Source organism: Daktulosphaira vitifoliae, unplaced genomic scaffold (assembly GCF_025091365.1).
Source record: "Daktulosphaira vitifoliae isolate Bord-2020 unplaced genomic scaffold, ASM2509136v1 Scaffold_2, whole genome shotgun sequence".
NCBI lineage: Eukaryota > Metazoa > Arthropoda > Insecta > Hemiptera > Phylloxeridae > Daktulosphaira > Daktulosphaira vitifoliae.
In genome coordinates, this window is record NW_026099573.1 from 34,483,503 (window position 1) to 34,498,931 (window position 15,429).

A 15,429-nucleotide genomic window follows, 5' to 3' on the forward strand; every position below is an offset into this window, starting at 1 on the left:
TTTATTAATTAACCAATAAGTGTGTAGTTTCTACGTATTGATTTTTCTAATAGAATTCTACGCGAGTAGTTTAAACGATAATATTAATGTAAAAGTCCTTTCCGGTTTGACTCTTGTACAAAAGATAAAAAATTACACGTATTCATGAAAATGCCCTCCATTCTTTCGTTGTTCACACGGCAATCAGCAATCGCTTTAAACTTGCGTTTTTATAATATAAGAAAATACCATTTCAGTCATGCAAACTTAGAACAGAACTACAAAAAAAAAAGCTCGGTTACTCTTTGTTAAAAAATGTAACTTTACCTATTCTATATTTTATCAATTTCAATGATAAACGATAACGTAAACAAAGGAAAACCAAAAATAGTTGATTCAAAACGTTTCTATAACCCAGTAGCACTAACTAAAAAAATAAGTACGCAAGGCAAAATTAGTTTTAAATTCAAAATACCTACTTACCCCTCAAGAATTGCAAGACTTTCTTTTTTTTGCTTTTCAATCTTTCAATAATTAGAAAAAATTATTAGGTGCATAAATTTTATACCAATATTCATTGTTGAATAATAATTCGATAATTTTTTTGAAAACTTTACTTTTTGAAAAAATGTTAAGCCACACAAATATGTATAAAAAAAATTATAGGCTGGATTGTATTTAATAAATTTAACAAAGTTTTTTTACTCGAATTTTATTACAATCATTAGGCAATTAATAACTCGGTAGTATTTATGTATTCTGTCTAGTAAATTTTTGATAATTATTATGATGAATTCTATTGAATAGAAATTGATATTCAGGTTATAACGTTTTAGTAATTATATTTATCAAAATTAAATAGATTACAGTCTTCAAATTTATTAAGATTTTAATATACAATCATCCATCTTTTTCTTTTTCATCGCCTTAATCCCAACTACTTGAGGTCGGCCAAAATTTAATAATTAATCATTTATATTTTAATTAGTTATAATGCTTTTTACATAACAAATTCCAACTAACTACTCACCTTTTTTGAAGGTCGGGCAGTTGCCCTAGTTGAACTTAAAATCGGCGTCACTATTATAAAAACGTCGTAAAACGAATTCATGACAAATTGAATTTAAGATGGCGGTATAACTTATAAACTTTATAGAGTATAAATTATTTGAAAACCATCAGTAAATCGTTATGCTTTAAAAATAAATAATGTTAATCAGAAAATGATCTAAGTTTTATTGAATTATTCCTAAAAATTCGTCAGCTTTTATGTAGTTAAAGTTTGAAATAATTAAATAATCTGAATTTTTTCGAATCTTTGCTGTAAAAGTACATTAAAATTGCATATGTATACAGTTGTATTAGGAGGATAAAAAAATTAGAAAATTCATCGTTAAAATGGCCTATTAATTCCTTTAATAGCTAATTCGTCAACTTAATTTTTAGAAATATTAGATATCTTTATAAAAAAAAATTAATATATTTACATAAAAAAACTTATGTTTGCTAAATAAACATTTAGCAAAAAATTAAGTTATATAAATTGATATAGTTTATGTCAGGTTAAATAATGAATTTTAAACAAAGAATAAAAATAATGAATTATTCAAAAACATAATACTATCAACAAATTTTTTTTTCAATATTTTTATAATGTAAGGTACTTAAGTATTATAAGAGAAAAACTATGATATATGCGTTTTATATTAATATAAAAAGTAATACAACATTCATAAATATATCTAATAAAATTCCTTATAAAATTATTTATGTTTAAATTAGCATTTTTAATGTTTTTTTTTGCAAAAATTCTGCAAGCCTCAATGGTAAAATCGATAGAAAACTTATTTGGGCTTGCTATAAATCAGATTTGTATTTTAAAAGATAGCAATCTTTTAAAATACAACTTGTAGCCTTTAAATTTCCAAGTGCATCGTATATGTATTTTTGAATATTTCCATATGAATAAGAGCTCATTACTTACTCTGAAAAGCTTTTGAATATGAGTAGGTATATAATACAAAATGTGTACTTCCCAAAATACATTACATTTTATTCTGTTCACGGAATGCAAATAAAAATAATGGTTTGAATAATCCTACCACATCATTAAATTTAATAACTGACAAGTAAACAACTTACTTATTAACAATGGTTTTGGTGACAACCAAATATACGTAATGATGTTTTTTGTTCACCTCAGGAAACTTTATAGCTGATCAATATTTACAGTAAGAATCCCAATTTAATTGAGCTATTTTTACTTAAAAACCTCTTTTAATTTTGTTCATAATATCAATTGAAGTTATTATAAATCCTCTATCTGAAAATTTGTAATTTATTTCTCGCACTGTGTAACTTACAATAATCTGTCATGCGTTTTGTTCTTCAATATATCATTTATACATGAAGATATTGTTGTTGCGGTAAAAAACACAAATGACGTTAAAGATATTGTTATCCTGCGAATAGATATTTTATCAAGTTAAGTTAAATTAAATGATTTAATTATTGAATAAATAACAATCAGACTCTCTTTGACTTATTCAGATTTTTTATTTTAAAAGCACGCTTGGTCAATGAACACCTGGTTAATGCGGCCGGCTAAAAATATTAGTGTTATAGTCGTTAAAATAACTTTATCTGCCTAAAAGATACATTAATAAATGACAATAATAATATAAATATTAATAATTTAATAATTATTATAAATATATTAATAATTTAACGAGTATAAAAATAATCTAGAAATAATGATAATTTTATTTTTGAAAGAATTCTAGTTAAAACATATTTTTGATCAATTAAAACTTTGAACTCCAAAAACAAATCATATGAACAATAGATTTTCTAATAAATATTTAATGATTATTAAGCGACAAATAAATTATCAAGCAATTTTAGAAGTCGTATAACATCAATAATTTTAAAAGCAACTTTTTAAGCAGCCCGTTTACGAACGCATGAAAAACAATAGCTCTTACGGATACTGATTAATGTATCGTTAATGTCTTCCACATAAGAACCACAATTTTTCGAATGATGATCGTTTTCCTTCTATTACTACGAGTTTGTATTCTTAACTTGCAGTAACCGCAGTTCGGTCTCAGCAACCAACTCTAAATGAAGCAAACGGATGAACACCCACAAAGGGTTTCGACTTGCTGCTCTCGACGATTGTTTTTCTCGACTTAGGAGGTGTTCTGCGGTTGAATTATGTGTAACGCAGAATTATACATGGTGTATTGCAGACAGTGTACATACCCCTGTTGTAACTATTTTTTTATATTTTAATATGTAACTATTTTCTTTGGATATTCTACTGTTTTCGTGACAGCCCGTAATGCAACGTTTCGATTCGCTTTCTCCAAACAACGGCATATCCCAAGTATTTTTTTGGATTGATTATGGTCAATACTACACGACACTCGTTACATGCATTTCCGAATTTCTCTTGTTTTACATGCGTTGTCGGCGTTAATCGCTTATTATCGGAGTGCTGGTTTTTTTTTGTACTTTTCTATTTAAGCGTTAAATAAGCCGCCAACGACCATTGTAGCCGTACACAACCACTTAGTAAGCAGTTGGCTAAACAGTCTGAAAAGTCCGTCGAGGTACCAAATACATGTCGTCTAATGATCTCACGAGAGAAATATTATAAACTTGAATATAAAGGAATGGGTATGGCTCATCAAATAGTTGCAATTTTGTTGAAGTCATAAAATCAATCGGGTACTCCTTCGGCAGATTTTTCTTACTACTAATTCCAATGTTTTCTAAACAACCATATGGAACTTAAGGCATATTTTTTCTTAGCGCTGAAATGTCTATCATTAAAATATGTTATTGACAATAACTACTACTTGTTGGCGCATATTTATTTACTGTGTAAAATTTAAAATTACCACGATGACTCTTCAAGACTACTTTTGCTTAGAAATAATTATAATAGACACAAGTTTATTACTATGTACATAGTTCTAATATTTAGAATTATTTTCTAACTTTTGTCTTTGATTTTTTTTTAGTTAATTTACAGTATATGGTAACTGTTTACATAATAAACTATGAAAAAGCTCCTATCAAATCTTATACCATATGAATTGTTAAAGAAAAGATTTCTAAATACTTTTCTATTCTTTTAATACTCTATTTTTAAATTTTCAAATTTTTTTCAATCAAACAGATGACAAATTCATTGGTCAATATCAAATAACTCCAATGACATCTAACCCATTTCTGTACCTCTGCTATTACATGTAATTTGTATTGTGTGGACCGCGCGTGTAACTTTGGATGAATGATGATCAGATAGCACATGTTATTACAAAAAAATAATCTGATATTAAGTTTATATTGGTTAATATGGAACATATTACATTTATACATTTCAAAAACAATTGTAAATATGACCAATAGTAATAAAACTAGTGTAACATCGCTACATACTGTTTAAATCTTGATTGCTTTTAATAGAATAATTAATTTTAAATCGTCAACTGTGTTTTCGGGTGAAATTACTAGTATACATTATTTTCTGAAATAAAATAGTCATGAAATTACAACACATTAATTATACAAATTTTTAATAAACATTTTCCATGAAATGTATAAATATTTTTGTAAGGTATTTGCAGTGTAACCGATTTGCAATAATTGACACCGAGAGACTCACGATCTTTATAACATTCAGTCTGTGAATTCTTCCAGTGCCAAGATTTACAGATCGTTTTTTGAATGCAACACAAACGCAAGACTACCATGAAAAATAACCAGAGTGTCTCTATCCAATGACCGTTGATTGTAGTGACACTTTTTGATGGCGACCTCCATTTCATTCTGAAAACAATCATATAAAATACAATCGGATGAAACCATTCGTTGTTTGTTTAAGAGGATAATTAACGTAGCTAACGTCTCTCGATTCGACGAGCTTTGTATACATTTTAACTAATACAATAATAACAACATAATGGTCTTAGCGTTACTCTAAATAATGACGATTATTATAATAATATAACAATCTTGGTCGTTCAGTGCGCAACGGACTGGCTTTGCTTGGAAGACCTACGCAACAATAATAAGGCAGCGACCGAGAGAAAAAATAAAAAAAGAACCGCACGAATACGTATACAAAGATGCGCCTATAAACCTTCAGTATAATCACATGTATGATGTGTACACGATTCGGAAGTTTTAGGTCATTGACACTAATTAGTCGGGTACGTACACTTGCACGGTGTGATATGACTTAAATAGCGTATACCGCCTAATTTGATATTTTCAAATCAATTTCAAATTTTGAAATATACTTTTGAAAAATCATAACCAAAATATTTAAATACAGCACTTATATACAACTAATAAGACGAGATGATTATTTTTATGTAATTTTTGTCACAATACCGCCTAGTGGTATAAATTTGGTTTTACGCGGTTTTGGCGTAACAAATGAATAATGAGCCATTAAAATTATATTAGAAAGAATTTTAATCTTCTCAATTCATATTTATTTTTCAAAAGAGTTGAACCAGATATCATATCTTGAGTTAGGCGAGACAATTCATCAGTGCTTAAGTAATGTATTTTTATATCATTAAAAATTTTTTCTATTATTAATAAAAATAGTAGTACGGTTATATGAGTATTTGTAAAATTATCAGTATATTTATAAATTCTAACGTTACTTTACTAATTTTACTAAATTAAACAATAAAATCAACATCAAATTTTACTGACCTTTAACAAATAATTAATTTCGACATAGGAGAGATTTGACCCTTATATTCCCTCTTAGATTGTACGCCCTTAATACAAATATATATACAAAACCCGTTTTTTGCAAATAAAACAATCATAAAAATATGATAAATATTGAATAAAAATGATAAACTATATATTTTATTAGTTCACATTAGCGTAATTACAGGAAAAAGGAACTCTAGTGCAATCTATAAAATTCATGTAGGTAAAAGACTTAAAGCCAAATATTTGTAAAAAAAAAAATGTTTTATTAAAATAGAACAATTTTATGATAAATAAAAAAACATAAAACTCGTTGAATATAATCTTTAAAATGTCTTTTAGATTGAATAGTTAAGTTATTTTTATTTGTATGAATCTGCTTTTCAGCTTCATATTTAAGTCTCAAATTCCCAAAATTAAAAATATCTTGGGAGCTTTTGAAGATATCAATAAAATCATAGTTTGGTTGCTTCTGATTATTATTTTTTTAGTATAAAATTATTTAATTATTTAACACTACAGTTAACTAGATCTATTTGTTAAAAGTATTAATAAATGATAACATTTGTGAAATCCTTTTATCAATGTGCAACATCTTGTGTCTAACATTTATATAATGTAACATAATAATAAAGTTTATTAAATGATCATGCTGATATCCCGTTGTTTCATAGTGATGTACTAAAAGTAATTAAATTATTTAATTCATACGCTTTATAATATTTTTATAATAGTATTAACTTTGAACTAACTAATTTTATCAAAGGTTAAAATCGAATAAAATTTTTATATTGGACTTTGTATTTAATCATCAAAATTTTAATATTTATTTTTAAGTTTTTGTTTGGAGTTAGTATATATCAAATTTGGCATAACACAAAATGTCATAAAATATTAATGTACTAGTAGAAATATGTCACCAGTGATGGCACTGTTATCAGTATAGTCAAAAGGACGCTCATTGCATCTATACAACTGAAATTTTCATAATCCCATGTCTGATATTTACTCATCAGTTTGGTCGACTTGAGGAATTCGATGACTAATATTGACATTGGTGTATAAAGAATTTTACGCCTATGAAGTTTAACAAAAAAGTCTGTTCTATCTATTGTAAGATTATCATAGACGTGGTAAACAGCGGACGAGATTTTTATATGGGAATAAAATATATTTTTCAAGTGCTTAAAATTATAGTTGTATATCATAGAAAATGACTTATTGAAATCTATTACAAAAATTAGCCTGCATATTTGATACTACCTTATAGAAATTAATTTTATTTATATATTCCAATGGTGTTATATACAGCCGATTTATATATAAATTTACTTTGATTTCTATTGCAGTAAATAAACTAATTAAAATCAATTTACTATTGCGGCCTCAGTTACACATTACAAAGGTTTCACAGCTGAAGACATAGAAATACAACACAACGTTATGAATATCGGTGAAAATAATCTATAATTATGTAAATACTTTATCGTATGTAATAAACATTTTCATATTAATTAAAATTTTCGGTGAATTTTAATGAAATGCGAATAAGCATCGTTAATTAAAGTAAATAAATACCATTAAATACATAGAACAAATAGTTAATTCATTTTGGAATATTATTTACGGGAAAAAAATTTATATCCTGCTAATTGAAGTCAGCGAACTGTGCAAGTATAATATTACAAAAAATACGTACGAGTTTTTTTTTTTTTTTACTTATCCGGATATATATATATATATATATAAATAATACATTAATCCAAACAAATGTTCACGTCATTAACGTTTTAAGTGGTAGTCGTTATCATTAAAATCGTTAAGAATACTCGGTCGTAATGTCTGCAAGAGCACTACTATTTGGTCAGAAGTTGTTGTGAATAATTGAAGACATTATTAGTTGTAAAAAATTAGCTTGCAACAATTTTTAGCAACGGACCGTTTGTGAATTACGCAGACGCAGCAGATCATTTCATTCAAGTGATAGGATTTAAAGGGACCGAACCACTCGGTCTGCCACACAACCGAGTGCCATTCAAGATTAAGCGACAGACCGATAACATCAGCGCTGTTATAAAAAACAGTGCGCGAGGCTGCGTCCGGAATAAGACGACTGAGCAGCGACACGGTGTGTGTGTGTGTGTTTGCGTGCGATGGTCAGAGAAACGGGCCAAGAGTCGAGATGATAAATCGGAGGACTACCTACTCTTCTTCATTCGGAAGCACAGTTTATAATAACATGATACCGCTTCGGGTGCCGTTCCACTCGCACAGTCCACTCATTGTGTGTAATAATAATAATAATAATATAAATAATGTATAATGTACAGACATGCGACGTGTTTAGCGGTCTCGCCGATCGGTTAGTGTATAGAATCGTGTTTATCGCTCTTATTTTTATTCTGCTACTGCTCCGGCGGTACTTTCAATAGGTACACGCGTGAATAGGTTACACTGGAGAACACTAACGAGACTGTACTGATAACTTTTGTGAACGCGTAACGTGTGAATCTCAGTTGCCACAAGTGCTGAACTACAGCAGAGTGTATTCGAGATTTCATGGAACACCGACCCACCAACAGCGAGGTCGTAAACGTTCGAGACCTGCAAACGGCTTATTTGCAGGTGTGAACTTCTGCAGAAGAACCACTAGGAGTGCGAAACCGCGACTTTAACGGTTGTCACTAAACTACGTGAGGACCACGCGGTTTGCCTTAAAGTTTTACGTTTGAAAACCAAGTAAAGTTCAAGTTTATTGGACACTTTCGACACGAAGTTTAACACAAATTCATTTTAAAAATTAGAACATGATCTCAACTATTTTTTGACCAGAAAATGATGAAAACTCTTTCGAGCGACTTAAGGTTACAAGTTAATCTGACGAGGGTCATACGTTTTTAATCCCTTCGTCTTTATTTGTAATATAAAAATGGCAGCGTTTATGAATGTATTTTTAACTTCTTCACGAGTAGTTGTGCAAAAAGGAAATGCCACCAAGTACCAGAAACACAATGCGACCAGATAGTTTTGTTTTTTTTTTACGTAGAATTAGACTTATTTCTATGGACATTGCTCTTATAGTATAATTTTTAACGTGTTTACACGACTATTATGGTTTTTTTTTTTTATGTAACAAATTTATGTTTGGTTGATTAAGCGACTAGTGAATAAATAAACTGAAATAATTAATTCAAGTAAAATGATTGCTGATTATTATTATGTAAGCTCGTGATAATGTTTTAATTGATCATTTTGAAAACTTCTATTTTTAACAACAATGGTGTATTTCGCATTTTTTATTTAAACTATAGAACAATGAATGCCAATTCTATGTCTTCGAATTCCTCTCAACACCGTGTCATCAATTGTTTAGAGTAAAATTTAGTTCCATGCGCTTTTTTATTGTTTATTAATACTACTGTTATGAAAAAATAAATTCTAGCTGTTTTGCGTGTCATCTCAATTGAAAGTTTTTAATCGCGTTACACTAATGAACTGCTCTAAAATTACATACGTGGATTTTCTAATCTCTTATTTTGCCAGTAACATTTTTTTAAAGCACATTTCTCTAGAAAATAAATTTAAATATTTTCAATAGGACACATCTAAAATTACTCATTTAGTAGTCGACATTGTACATAATTATTAGTATTCCATATATTGTAATCGACTAAAAAATTGAAAATATTACTAACAATTGGAACTTTACATGCTTCATTTCAACGTTTTTATCTTTAAATAAAATATAATTTTAAATATGTGTTATATCAGAGAGAAACTAATTTTTTTTCTCGTACAAATTACACTTTATAATAACTGTGACTTGTCAATAAAACCTGCAACAATTTCTATGGTTGTGCTGCTCGGATGGCGACAATTGGGCGGATGGACGCGTATAACTACAGGTAAGCATAGTACAAGAGGTTATAACGACAGAGATACTCCAAAAATTATAGGGTTCAGCACCCTCGAACCCCAACTACTCATCTGGTCTGTGGCCGTTGCGACGNACACGTATAACTACAGGTAAGCATAGTACAAGAGGTAATAACGACAGAGATACTCCAAAAATTATAGGGTTCAGCACCCTCGAACCCCAACTACTCATCTGGTCTGTGGCCGTTGCGACGGTGAATATAATAGTTGAACATAGCTGATGTATGTAGGATATGGAAGTAGCAGGTTTTTGAATAAATCCTCATGAAAAAATGAATAACAGTCGTTGTTTTTGCTATTGTCGTTGTAATGAATATTCATACCATGACATTGTGTACACATTACACAACATTTACTTATGCCTCATGCTACTTTATCAATAGTTTTATCACATTTGTTTAGTAAAAAAAAATGTTAATAACTTGTTTCGACCAAATATCGATAGGTAAAACTACCGATTTTTTTTTAATCGATTGATACAAAGAATAGTTTTGCGCGTCACCTTGCAAGTGTATTAAATAAATTCAATTGTCATTATGTGATGGGTTGCCACGAAAACCGCAATTTTATTCCACCCAATGTGTGTCAGAAATAAAATTATGATTGTGTTCATATTGCGCGTACCTGTTCGAACGGAAGCGACGGTGTGACGTCACGAGTGAAAGAGTGCGCCTAATTAGCGACAAAAGAAGGGGTTGATGACGGAAAGCGGGTCGGCCGACCGTGAATAATATTTCATTATTCGACCAGAAAAAGTATAACTATACACATCCAACCTTAACGAATCCTTAAAAGTCTATTGGTTTTGCCGGGTTGATTTTTCAAATGAAAACGCTCGACAAACGTGTCATGCCGCAGTTCTTATACCGAATTAAATTCCCTTTGTCGTCGCAAAACGACAAACGGACACACGGATAGTTTGTCCTTGGAATGGCGAATAAAAAAAATTGATACATAAATTTAAGTGTAGCGTTTAAGCGACAAAAAAAAAAAATCCAATCGATTATGACGACGGTCGGAACGCAAAGTGCGATCACATTTGAATAAATGAAATAAAAAAAGTATATTGTGTTCCAATAAGACTGTAGAGCACTTGGTAGTCGAACAGCTTACATTTTACTTACCCGTCACGGTCTCGCGAACCAGCACGAGGACGACTGTGATGGTTTTCACGTGAAAACCGAGTTCACCGAGTGCGCGGCGCGCATTGATCGAATTCGCGTTTGCACAGCCTACGAGTACACGCGGACGGCATAATCAAACACACACTGTGTATACGTACAACGAGAACGGGTACGTCATGTAATGGAAATAATAATAATAATAATAATAGTAACCGAAAGGCACGCACACGAACAAATGTGGTTTTGTTTTTTAGACCAGTGTGTCACAAACAAAAATTAAATGAAAAATACAGACTTCACGAGCGGTTTGCTGCGGTGAGCGCTGTACGGTACGCGTTCGTCTATGGACGCCCATACTTTCTGCGCGTTCGGCTTTTGTGTGCGCGTCACTCCATAAAAGCTTTTGTGATGTGCATCGTGTCTAGTCACACTGCACGGCAACGATTAACAAGTGGACCGGCCGGACGGGGCAACGAGAAAGTGCAATTGATATTATGCTAGTACACCGTCGGCTCTTGAAATTTACACGAGCACGTCGCACAACAACACACTCAATCGGTTACGGCGAACGTCTGTCAGTTGCGACCGACTACGTCGGCAAAGGGTGTGCGTGTGGACTGTAAATGATATAAGAAGTCGTACAAATCGACTAGGACATACGCGTCCCCGCGCGATGTCCCGCTAAAGTTCAAACGCTAACCTCGCCCCTTTTCAAATGAATACGTACGAGCTTATTGTCGTGCACACCACTCGCGCAGCAGTTTACAGTTTTCGAAGGTCTGTGTTCACAGGGTGTGCATAAAAACAACTGTGTTGACGCACCGAATGAGAATTGTTAGTAATGTTTGTAAATACTTACACGTCTATATTCCCGTCTGCGTTAATCATTATTATTACGTACTCCGGTGAACTGATTTCCACGTAACAATAAAAACCGGTACAGCCTAAATAGTAATTACGCTATTTGCAACTTTCTGCGTACAGTTGATTAATTAATAATAATAATTAGGAAACCTTGTGCTTAATTGCATCATGTTTTTGTCATACGCTGTTACGCTTACAAACTGTACAAGAATAACACGGTAACCCAATAGATTAGAAGAAAACCGTTCTACATCTGAAGCCTTTTATCAATCGGCAAGCGAAAGCGGTGCAATTTTCATATTTTCTAATCGAATAAAATCATTCCAACGAATCCATTTCGAATTCGATTATACGATTTTTTTTTCACGATAAAAAATAATAGCCACCACCGTCGGACAATACCGTAAATGTTTTTTTTTTTGTTTTTTCCAATGTACTCTCTCCCACAATTACTGTATCGGCGGCGGACGTTCACCGGCGGCGCATAATTATCTGCTCATTCGTTCTGCTACCCGAATATCGTTTCCGAAAATGTACACCGATAACAACAACAGCGGACCGCTGCAACACGACTGCTGCAGGTGCATGTACACCTCTAACGGCGATTTCTGCGTGCGACTTGGACGTGGATTATAGTAATTTTTTATTTTCTTTTAACGAGTTTATAAAAATCTAGCCGGCGTTCCGTTGCGACAGACGGGACCGTCGTACGCACTGTGCTGTGCACCAATACCGTATACGCCTAGCTCGCGTGTGAACGCCTAATGGTAAACGCCAATGAACGCGCACATGATATTTGTCGGTCTGTAACACTAGACAGACAGTAGTGTGGTGTAGAACGGTACAAGTGCGGTGTATGTGCTTACGCCAGGAGTTGGTGTACAAAAGAAAGAGACTCATACAAACGCCGTGAACCCTGGTGAATACAATAATACTATGCGGTAATGATAGTAATAACATAGAGAAAAACTGTGTATGACTATCGCACACGCATTACGCCACCAGACGCCACTGCCGCTGCTCAAGGCTGTCGGTGGTAGTGAGCGATAAATGCGATATAGTAATAATAATAATAAAAAAAAAAAATTGTTAACAATAATAATAACAGCAAAAATTATAATGATACATACATTATTATTATACAATTTTGAGAAAAAAAATGTTACGGTTTACAGAGTAATTCGCGTATATATAAAACGAATAATAACTAATTACAACAATAAAAATACGATATACCTAATTTAAATATCATTACAGAACAAAAATAAAAAAAATAACTCGGTTGCAATTGTATAATTACCGCGGTGGAAAATTAGATAAAAAAAATTCCCGTAATAGTATTGTGTTACTGGAGTTGGTGCGTATCTATAATTTATTATATTATACGAATATGATATTCGTAGGCGTCCAATAAAACGGTGCGACAATATCAAAATTAGTCATCGATTGAAAGGCTCGAAAGTTCTGTTGTTATCATTATACTTGAAAAATCGTCACGACATTTAGATACTCGAAATACAAACTAATTATCTTGATCGAATTTTTAACATTCAATAAGGGTGGAATGTTTTTTTATTATAAAACATGTGTACTGATGTATACTGACTTTTGATTATTGGATTCGCCCACAAATACACAAATCAAGCGTTCTTTCGCAGTTTTTTATATACGCTTGTATACATTTTAAACGAATTTAACGTTAATAATTAGTCTGTGATTAAATTAACTTGTGCAATAAAATTCTATGTTGAAGTCGTACAGCACCGTGATATTGTCGTACCAAAGGCTACACGATCAAAAGTATTAAATATACATGTATTAATAATAAAAATATCTATCGTGATCGCGATTTCTGCTTGACTTTTTCTGTGAAAAAATAAAAAAACTATGTAAAAAAAAGTCTCAATGGCCACCGAGCACGGCACAGAAGAATTACGGGCGGTATAAAAATGTGAGTACCCCGTGAATTCTTTCAGTGCCATTATCGGTGACACCACATCAGTGCGTTTAAACAAACAAAACATTTTTTACTCGTTGAATACACTTGATAAGTTCGGTACGAACACGGTGAGTATCGGCGGCAACGACGCGGCACTTGGACACTAGACTTGTTGCCCGGACCGAGAGCAACCGCGTACTACCGGTGGATTTCTGCTGCGATCGTCCACCAAGAGACACGATTTAGCGTTCTTGGGGGGAAGGGGGAGACTCGATGTCATCCATGGAAGGACTCTTCTTCGCGATTGCCGCCGCCGCCACCACAGCTGGTGGAGCCTATCAGTCTCTCCCGTGGACTAACCGATAGTATAGGTATCCCCACGTCGTTTTCCCAGGACACCCGGCCAGGTGGAAAACGGGTGGAGGGGACGCAAACGAACAGACCGCCGCGGACACGTCATGTCGCGGTGGTGATAGGCAGACACACACACCGCACCGCACGGACGTGGCTATCGGCGAGGAAATGTTTTTTGTTGTACTATTTTTTCTTTCCCTGCTGCTGCCGTTTTCCATGGTGGGAGAACGACCACGGCAGGTCTGATGAACTCCGATGCCTCTTAGTTTTTACCGGGGCCGGAGTTATGCTTGGTCGCGCATGACTCACATTTTGTGTTGTGCACGACGACTTTGGACGACAAAAAAAAAAAAAAAGAAGATTACTATATATATATATATATATCAGATGATAATGCACACACAAATTGCTGGTCACCGTGTTGTTCTTTTTGTTTGCGACGCCGTGTTGTGGCCACCGCATGTTAGGTAAAAACCAAATGGGTAGTAGCGTTTTAGTCACAGTAAATAGAGCTGACACAAATTACAGGCACTGCCGCAAGAAATTTTATGAAAGTCAAAGTTTGCAAAAAGTATTTTTGCATTTCAGGAGTCACTGTAGTGTTACTCTAAAATGTTTAACGTTCTTGAAAATCGCAGTCATAAATAAAAGTTACGCCGAAAGTCGACAAGTAACTAGACGACTTCAATAGTTCAATGGGAAACGCGTCGTGCTTTTGTTCGAAAGTATACAGTTCCCCCCCCCCTCCCCCGCCACCAATTTTAATAAGAGCAAAATTTTTCAAGATAGACGTTTAATTACTACAAAAATAATTCCGTAGGCAGAAACTAAAATAATAAGACGATATTTGACAAAAACAAAAAAATAATAATTTAACTTAAAGTTCAACTACTAATAAATCCGTAAACTAAATGGTAAAAAGATTAGACATTAAAAGCGTATTTAATAATTCGCGGGAAAATTATTGATAATTAGTCGATAATGAAAACTCGACGTTTGTTCGGCAAATAATTCAGAGTCATCAGATCTCAAGACGATATTCAAGAAACATTGTATTCAAAATACATAGAAAGTTTAACTGTCTAATGTCACCGTTATTATTACTAGAAACGCCACTAAAAAAAGCAAAAACATTTTTTAATTTATGTTTTATTTAATATAATCTTATATTTGTTATTTGTATAATTGAAATGCATCTGACGTAAATTATTTATTCAATTGTTTTTTAAATATACTTATAAAAATACATAAAAACTGATTCATAATTAACGAAGCACAAAAGATGCGCACTTGTAATGAAACATCACATATAACGCAATCAAATAGACTAAAATTGTCCCGACAAAATGCATTTTTTCTTTAAAGATGTTCTTTTTATGTGAATATATTATTGACTAAGAAGAGTAAACCACTGAGATAAAATTTTAGTTCTTTACGACTATTTGTGAAGTAGCTTTTACAGACTTTTAACGGAAAATAACATTTTAG

The 15,429-nt window shown here is 32.3% G+C and overlaps 1 long non-coding RNA gene across 2 annotated transcripts in view; it reads right to left on the minus strand.

Annotated features, from left to right (window-relative positions):
• Positions 1 to 1,777: 1,777 nt before the first annotated feature.
• The window catches only part of LOC126898441 (uncharacterized), a 29,761-nt gene continuing 16,109 nt past the window's right edge, over positions 1,778 to 15,429 (minus strand). The window contains exons 2-4 of one of the 2 annotated variants that reach the window (XR_007702262.1): positions 2,964 to 4,818; positions 2,122 to 2,441; positions 1,778 to 2,036 (exon numbers count right to left, since the gene is read on the minus strand). This is a non-coding gene — a long non-coding RNA (uncharacterized LOC126898441). Of the gene's footprint in view, positions 2,442 to 2,963; positions 4,819 to 15,429 lie in introns of both variants that reach the window. The other variant, XR_007702261.1, reaches the window with a different exon arrangement.